Here is a 7500-nt window from a genome sequence, read left to right as displayed (position 1 = left end):
TCAAATCAACAAGTGACATTGCAGCGCACTCAGATTCCAGATTGTGGTCCTACACATCAAGCTCCTTTTACATTATTTAGCGGGACCTTATTGTTGTCCATCACTATGCCGACACCTCGGCGTCGACAGTCAACAAATGCATTTGTAGTGTTTCTTCTCCTCTTTTCTCCATTCCCCGGGCCAACGCTCCCCCCCCCCCTCCCCCCTCCTCTCTCCCCCCCTCTCTCCCCCGTTTGCAGGGACAGAAATCAGCAGAGATGAAAGCGGGGGAGATGAAAGAGGAGGTTGATGAAGGGACGGGGTGATGGGAGGAGAGGAGAACGGGTCACTGCCTCCACAGCTGAACAGTCGGGTTATGTCTGCGGCACGAGGCCAGATTGATGGGACAGTTTGTGTGTGCGTTTATGTGCGTTACGACTGGCAAACAGCACTTCAGCTGTTACTCCGTGTTTTCTGTTACATGAAAGTCGTGCTTGACGTTTTCTTCCTGTGGCGTTGAGCAGAGAGGAAGGAAAGGAGAGGGAAGTCAGCTGCGCTGTGTTCAATAGGTGGAAAAAGTAAACATTTAAACCTAAGGGAAAGTGGTCCGGGGGTTTGAAATGATGAGTTGATGAGGCTCTGGTTTTGCATGTGTGTGTTTAAGTGTGTAATAGTCTCTAATCCTTTGCTAAACGGCACCCCGATGAGGCTTTACCAGGCAGCATTGTTGCTTAGCAGCCTTGAAGGTTGTGGCTTTGTCTTCAGTGAGAGCTTAACCCTGCTGCACACACACACACACACACACACACACACACACACACACACACACACTCACACACACACATGTACCACCTCGGCTGAGGCGACAAGCTTAGCACAATGGTCACAAGAGCGCAGACGTCTTCCAGAAGATGTGGGTTTTCCCAGACGGTTAGCCGATGCGGAGGGAGGAGGACGAGGAGGACGGGGAGGACGGGGAGGACGGGGGGGGGGGGGGGGGGGGTGTCAAAGGTAAAGTAGATGAGCATTTTTGTCTCTGACAAAGTCAGTTTTTTTTTAATTAAGACTGAGCACTAGGCGTTTTTGTTGCCCGAGAGACGACAACCTCCGGGCCCTCGTCGAGGTCAAAAGGTGAAGAATTTTCCAGTCAGGAGATCTAAGCAGGAGGTGATTTATATGTAGAAGTGAGGGTGGGGGGGGGCGTCTCCCCCCACTCATTAACAGAAATCATGACAAATGAAACTTGTTACAGCTGTGGATCTTCCAAAGGCTGGGAATGTTTTTCATTCTAAGATCAAACTATGGCATTTAGAACTTTATTGTGAGACCAACGTAACCTTTATTAAGGTCACCGCGCCACTCTCTACGAAAAACAATTACATGTAAATGTTAAAGGATGTAAAAGGTCGTCCAATCACACACATGCATTAGTTGGTTATTTTACAACTTTATAAAATGGAAAGGCACATTTTGGGAAAAGTCCTGCGTTAATTGGGGGTTGACTAAGGATTGACTAAATGTCAGTAGCTACAGTCTGTACTCCTGGTGCTCTCTGATCTATCTGCATGTATTATTGGAACCATTACAGCCAGGTTCACACCACACAACTTCCATATAGTATATGTGGATTGTTTTTTATTTGCCAGCATTATCTTCCTTTCACAACATATTTGCAGTTTCACATTGGCTTCATAGAATCATGTACTGGAGCTGGAGGCCACGGTTGCATATCTGTCTCTTCTGCCATAGAATCACACCATTAGTTGTCACGTGCGTAGCCGGGTGCTTGAATTAATATCAATGCAAATGTCTTTCATGCACGTACGTTGTGGTGTGTCCTGTTTCACCAATCTCACGAAGGCCTCGGCCTCTTTATCCGCCTCCTGCTATATGATCTGTCGAGGCCCAGCGCCACACGTTTGGCGTGGCGTGTTTTGCCAGAGGGAATTTTGAAGCGATGGCGTCCGCGGTGCATCTCGGTGGAACCCGATCCCACAGAAGGGAGGGGAGGGGGGGGGGGGGTTGGGACGGCGCATGTTGGTACCGGACCCCCGTAGATGAGCGGAGTTCATGCTCTCCGACGTTGTCCTGCCGGGACGGCGTTGGAGGGGATCACTTGGTCTCGCTGCCTTTAGAAAAGGATCATTATCTGCTGTTAGCGTGAGTAGCGGCAGTGTTCTGCACGAGGAGATTTTGTGTACATAGTAAAGCCAAATATCTGCTATTATGTCTGTGGGAGGAAATGAAGTTAAGCCTTTTGAGCCTGAGGCGTCCGTGGATGGGCCTCTCCCTCTCTCTCCCTCTCCCTCCCTCTTTTTCTCACTGTCTCTCTAAAAAAAAAAGAATCACTCTGGCACCCACACACGGCTTTACCATTCAGCAATATTTCCTGCCCCCCTCTTGTTTCTTTGAATGCACTTTAACACACACACACAGGCAGACATACACCCGCCGATCTTTTCAGCACAAACAAAGACATAATGTCAAAGAAAATGCCTTCATCAGCCCTCTGGGGTCACGCATCTAAACCAGAACAGGAATACAAATGTTTCTCACGTCGTCGCGTTACAACTCCATCGCTAACCGGCAGTCACAAACCGCACGTTGTCGAGTGTCAGCGGCTCACTCGCCCCGGCCCGCCGCGTGACTCACACCACCGCCTATCCGGATCGCTTAAGGCCGCTCATTCCTCAGGAGTGATTTCGCTATTCAGATCCCGACACAATGCCGTACTTCATGCTCCAGCGCTTCGGGGGGGAAACTTTGCCAAAAGCCCGACTGGCGTTATTCAGACGAGATGAGGTTACACAGACAGAAAGTAAAGATATGAAACGCCCCACTCGACTTTGACCGTCGCTCCGGCTAACTTGTTCCTGCATGGGGCGTGTGCGTGTGCGTGTGTGTGTGTATTTTGCTGAGCTGCTCTGTGCAGCTTTTGTTTTCTCACTATACTTTATATTAACTGGAAACAGTAGTAGTATATCACCTAAAAAAGCAGGTTTGTAGGTACACTCAGCTAAAGGTCCTGCAATAAATGCTTTCATGACGAAAGAAATGTTTGTTTCCTGTGATCATTTTGGAGGCTGTAGTTTGTTGTGTGTTTGATTTGTGTTCAGAGGTTCTAGACTCAAAAAATCAATAGTTTGGAGAAACGCAACAAAAAAGGTGTAAAAAGACAGGAAAGCTTTATCTGATCTTATATATCATTTACAGAATGTGTAATGCATTTATAGTGCAATGTCCTGCAAATCACTGCCCACCGCGTGTCATTACAGGAAAAAGACTTTTTAATGTGTCTCAGTGGATTAAATTAGTCGATCGTTCAAAGCAACACATCTCTGGTGAACGTGTTTCCTACAGTTCCTACAACAACCATAAATAAATTGCGTGAGGTCCCAATTAAATGTTAAAACCTATGAAATATAAATATACTCTTGTTTCTTGTACTAGAAGTAATTAATTTTGTCTCGAAACGTCAACAAAGTTGAATCTAATATTTACCATATATGACCTTTTATGACCTTTTGTTATATATACTTAAAAAAATGCAATACCTAAACCATAAACACTAAACAATACAAGAAACAGACAAACATGTAAAGAAAGAAATGTCTGATTTACGTCACTCAGTTTGTTTGGACGCAGCTCAATATATCAGCCGTCGCCCAAGGTGTGCGAGTGCCAAAGGTCAGAGTTCGCTGGTGAAAGGTCGGCGAGCATCGCTGTCAACCCGAACAAGGTACCCAGGGAGTTGCAGCGGGCGCGGCGCTGCTTTGTCCGTCACGTTGGAGAGCGGAGGGGTCGGTACGGACGCCATGCAGCGGCTGTTTAAAGGTACGATTAGAGACGCGCTTGTTGAAAAGAAGAACAGGGAATGCACCACGGGCGAAGACGCAGATGTTTTCTTTACTCAGCCAGCCGCGAAAGGGCAAACAAAGGAGAAAGAGAAGTGGAAAGCGAGGGCCGGGGAGCGGGGGGGGAGAGCAGCGAGGTATGTCGCTGCTTACTGTAGATGGCAGGTAGCCTGAAGCCTGGAGCCGGCCTGTCTGTCAGAGAGAAGTGCGTAACCTGAGTGTGGATTACTGGGAGAGGGGGACGGGGGACGGGGGAGGGTTACATACCTGTTCAGCACCAGGGAGAGCTTACCTGGAAGCAGGTAGTTACGACAGCCTGAATCTACGTGTGCGTGTGAGGTCTCCTGGGTAATCAAAGCGCTTCCTCTCCTCACCGGTGTGCGATTAAGGGTCCCTGTGTGCGGTAAAACCTCCCAACGTAGCGGCTAAATCACCCCAATCCTGTCCCTGCCTCTCCCCCTCTCCTCACCCACTCACGCCCCTGTGCTTAAGTTGATAATACAATGTTAACGCCGGTGCGAGGCAGCTGATTTCCGACAATTTCCTCTTGGTCTCGCCTCCTCTGCAGAGGCCCCATGAGTCGGCCCTGTCCGGGGAATGAACATCTCTACATCTCTTTCAAACAGTGACCCCTGAAATCCTCCATGGCCTTCTAACCGAGATTAGGACATCCCGATAATTGGATTAAATCTGCCAAAAAAAACAAGATGGCAAAACCAAGGAAGCAAACATTGCGGGAGCTCAACAAGCCAATGGGGGACGTTTGAATGAGATCCGTTCTTTCCGTCTCCAAAACGACGCTCACGTCGTACAGTCACTCTGTGGAAGCCATTTTAAGGACCCGTACGAGCGGCAGACCCTCGTCCCCGGGGGGTTCAAAGCGCTGATCCGCGGAGGGGAAACCCACGGCGGCGGAGCACCGACCACAACAAAGACCCGGGACCTGGAGCTCGCTCAGCGGTCTCACCAGTCAAATGGGGAACAGGGAGGGTTTTCGCTTCATGTCAATCAGTCAGCAGACCTAACATGGCCGTCTCTCCCCCTTCCCTCCCTCCCTCCCTCCCTCCCCCCCTCTAATCCTCCATCTTGGCTCGGTGTCAAGCCGCCTTGTCCAGTCGTACAATATCCCTCCTCTGGGGCGGGCAACTGCATCCCCTCTCCGGCTCCATTAGTGCCACTCCACCGGCATCGCCGGCATTCTCCAGCGGGACCGTCATCGCCCGCCACTCCATTGGCGCCCCCGTCACTCCCCGACCGCCACAAAAGAAAAAACCGCCCCTCCCCTCCTTCCGCTTCCCCCACTCGCTTGGTCTTTTTTTTGCCCCCCCTCCACCCTCCCATTTTCTTCCTCTTCTCGTCTCCCTCTCTCTCTCCCCCCATACTCCTCTATTATCTTCCCTCTATCGCCCCAGCACCTTGCACTCCCCCCCCCCCCACTCATCTCTCTTTCCCTGGGCCTGACCACATTGGTTTTGAGAGGCTTACGCAAGACCCTCATCCAGGCTACGGATGCGGCGCGGAACCCGTGAGAGGAAACTGGAAGCTGACCAGCGATTCCCTCCCAGAGATGTTGCTCACAAGTTTAGAGCCTCTCGCCCTGTTTCCCTCAAAGCCGAGTGTGTTTTGAGGTGACCACGGCGACCCGGGCTCATTAAAACGCACTATGTTTACATCATGTGAGCACTCGGTGGGGGAGACAGGCCACACATGGGCTGCCGTCCCTCCGAGGGAATTGTCCTCCCTTGGAATCGTTATTAAACCGACGTTGCCCCGAGTTAAAGGGGATGAAACGTGGAGCATTTGTGGAAAGACGTAGAGAGAAAGTGTGATATTGTAGCTACAGGCAGGTGATACATCAGCAGGTTTGTAATCACAGGTTGGTACCTGAACTGTGTGTGTGTGTGTGTGTGCGCGCATACCCAAGTGCTCATGTATATTTGTCCTTGCGAGTGTCTAATGACAGGTTCCAACCCAGATGTGTCATTATCTAATTACAGTTTTCTCTCATGCCCACCAGTAAACTTCTTAAGCCTTCTGACCTCTCGGCAAGCAAACACACACCAAACACACACACACACACACACACACACACACTCACAGGAGGCCGGAGAGCACAGCCATCTGATCGCCTCTGATAATCTTATATATTATATAATATAATATCCTCGTGTCGTCGGCCTCTCTGCCGTCTCACTCTCTTGCGAGCGCGTTGCCTTTAAATCGGCCTAAATGTGCCGCGTTGGAGGAGATCTTTTGTGGTTTCCTCTGTGTCTCTGTGTCTCTTCGCTCTTTCACAAAAAGAAAAACACAGCGTTTTCCACCCATTCACACGCTCAGGAGGCTCCGTGCCCTCTCCTCCTCCCGCAGGGTTCGGCGCGACCGCAACACAAAGGCCGATCCTTATCATCCAGAGAAATTGAATTACTGACTATTGGCAGACGTGCAGAGACACGGAGGACGGGGAACAAAGGGAGACGCAGAGGATCGTGTGCGTGTGTGTGTGTGTGTGTGCAGGTTTCTTCCTGTTCCTGAGTGCAGAGGTCAGGTATTAGAAGTCGGGGTCGCCCCGTCAGCCTATTGGAGGACACATTTATGAGTCCAGAGAGGAATGTGAACAATTAGCTCTCCGCGTTTGACCGGATCACGTTTTTGGTTGTTGAAGCTGTTTATATATCGACGTGCTGATTCCTTTCTCTGCCGGAGCACAAAGGAGGTTTGTTTGGTGTCTCATCTCATCATCGCAGCAGCTTTTTCGTTTCGTGTAATTGGAAATGCGTCTTCATTCTCGTCTTCATTCTTTCTTAACTCCGCCTAATGAGGTCATTGCGTAGCTACTCCCCGGGTGCGTACGGGACTTGTGTATTCCAGGCAGCGATGTTCCAGGTACTTATACGGACAGAAAGTAGCAGTGAAAGTTATTTCACGCACACCTACAAACACGTATCATAGCTGTAAGGACAGGCAGCGGGCGAATGAGCAACGCAACGCCATGATGTCAGCGTGCTTTACAGCTCCCGGGATTACAAGCAGCGCTGCGGATGTCCGACGGCACACAGAAGACTCTTTCGGCGTCGCCGTAGCGACCCGCTAGGTAACAGCTGGTGTTTCCCAGGCGCCTTGGCGGCTTGGTCGTGGTCGCGTTGGTCGTGTGTGTGGAGGGAAGTAACCCGAAGGTCCTTGGATGCACCCGGGTTCGATTTGTCTTCACACAAGCAGAACTTTCCCATTTTTGACACACTGATACTGAACAGTTGTGACCGTTTGATACTAGTTGCTACAGGTCATGTGCGTGTCATGACCCCCAGCAGCAGAATGCCTTTGGTTTGAAGCACCTGGAATATGGAAAGTGGGAGGAAAAGAGAGGAGGGACAGAGGGAGGACAGGAAAGGCTTATTAACCACATTGCCGCTTGACAACCTGCATGTTGGGACGAGGCCGCCGCGGGATAATCAGGTCTGTGAGGTCAGCGCTGTTTCAGTCGCGCTCACAGGCGGGCGTGTGAGTGCGTCACTGTGCCGGGATGTCACCTGGGAAGAGGGAGACACTTTGAATCCGCACTTCTGCATTAACGATGGCGCTTCCATCGTGCGCTTGGTGTGTCTCTCCGGAGATGGACGCCATGGCGTCGGCTTGGCTGGTTTTTGTAGTGTTTCTTAATTTCATACTA

At 50.4% G+C, this 7500-nt stretch overlaps 1 protein-coding gene and 1 long non-coding RNA gene across 14 annotated transcripts in view; one reads left to right on the top strand and one right to left on the bottom strand.

Annotated features, from left to right (window-relative positions):
* slit2 (slit homolog 2 (Drosophila)) overlaps positions 1 to 7500 on the top strand; it is a 64413-nt gene that overhangs the window by 11951 nt on the left and 44962 nt on the right. The gene's annotated exons all lie outside the window — the stretch shown is intronic.
* Positions 1598 to 2689, bottom strand: LOC144383184 (uncharacterized). The gene is made up of 2 exons (XR_013450584.1): positions 2536 to 2689; positions 1598 to 2108 (listed from the first exon to the last, which is right to left on the bottom strand). It is a non-coding gene; the product is annotated as an uncharacterized LOC144383184 (long non-coding RNA).

Source organism: Gasterosteus aculeatus, chromosome 9 (genome assembly GCF_964276395.1).
Source record: "Gasterosteus aculeatus chromosome 9, fGasAcu3.hap1.1, whole genome shotgun sequence".
In the NCBI taxonomy this organism is placed as follows: Eukaryota; Metazoa; Chordata; class Actinopteri; order Perciformes; family Gasterosteidae; genus Gasterosteus; species Gasterosteus aculeatus.
This window is presented reverse-complemented; position numbering and strand designations above follow the sequence as displayed.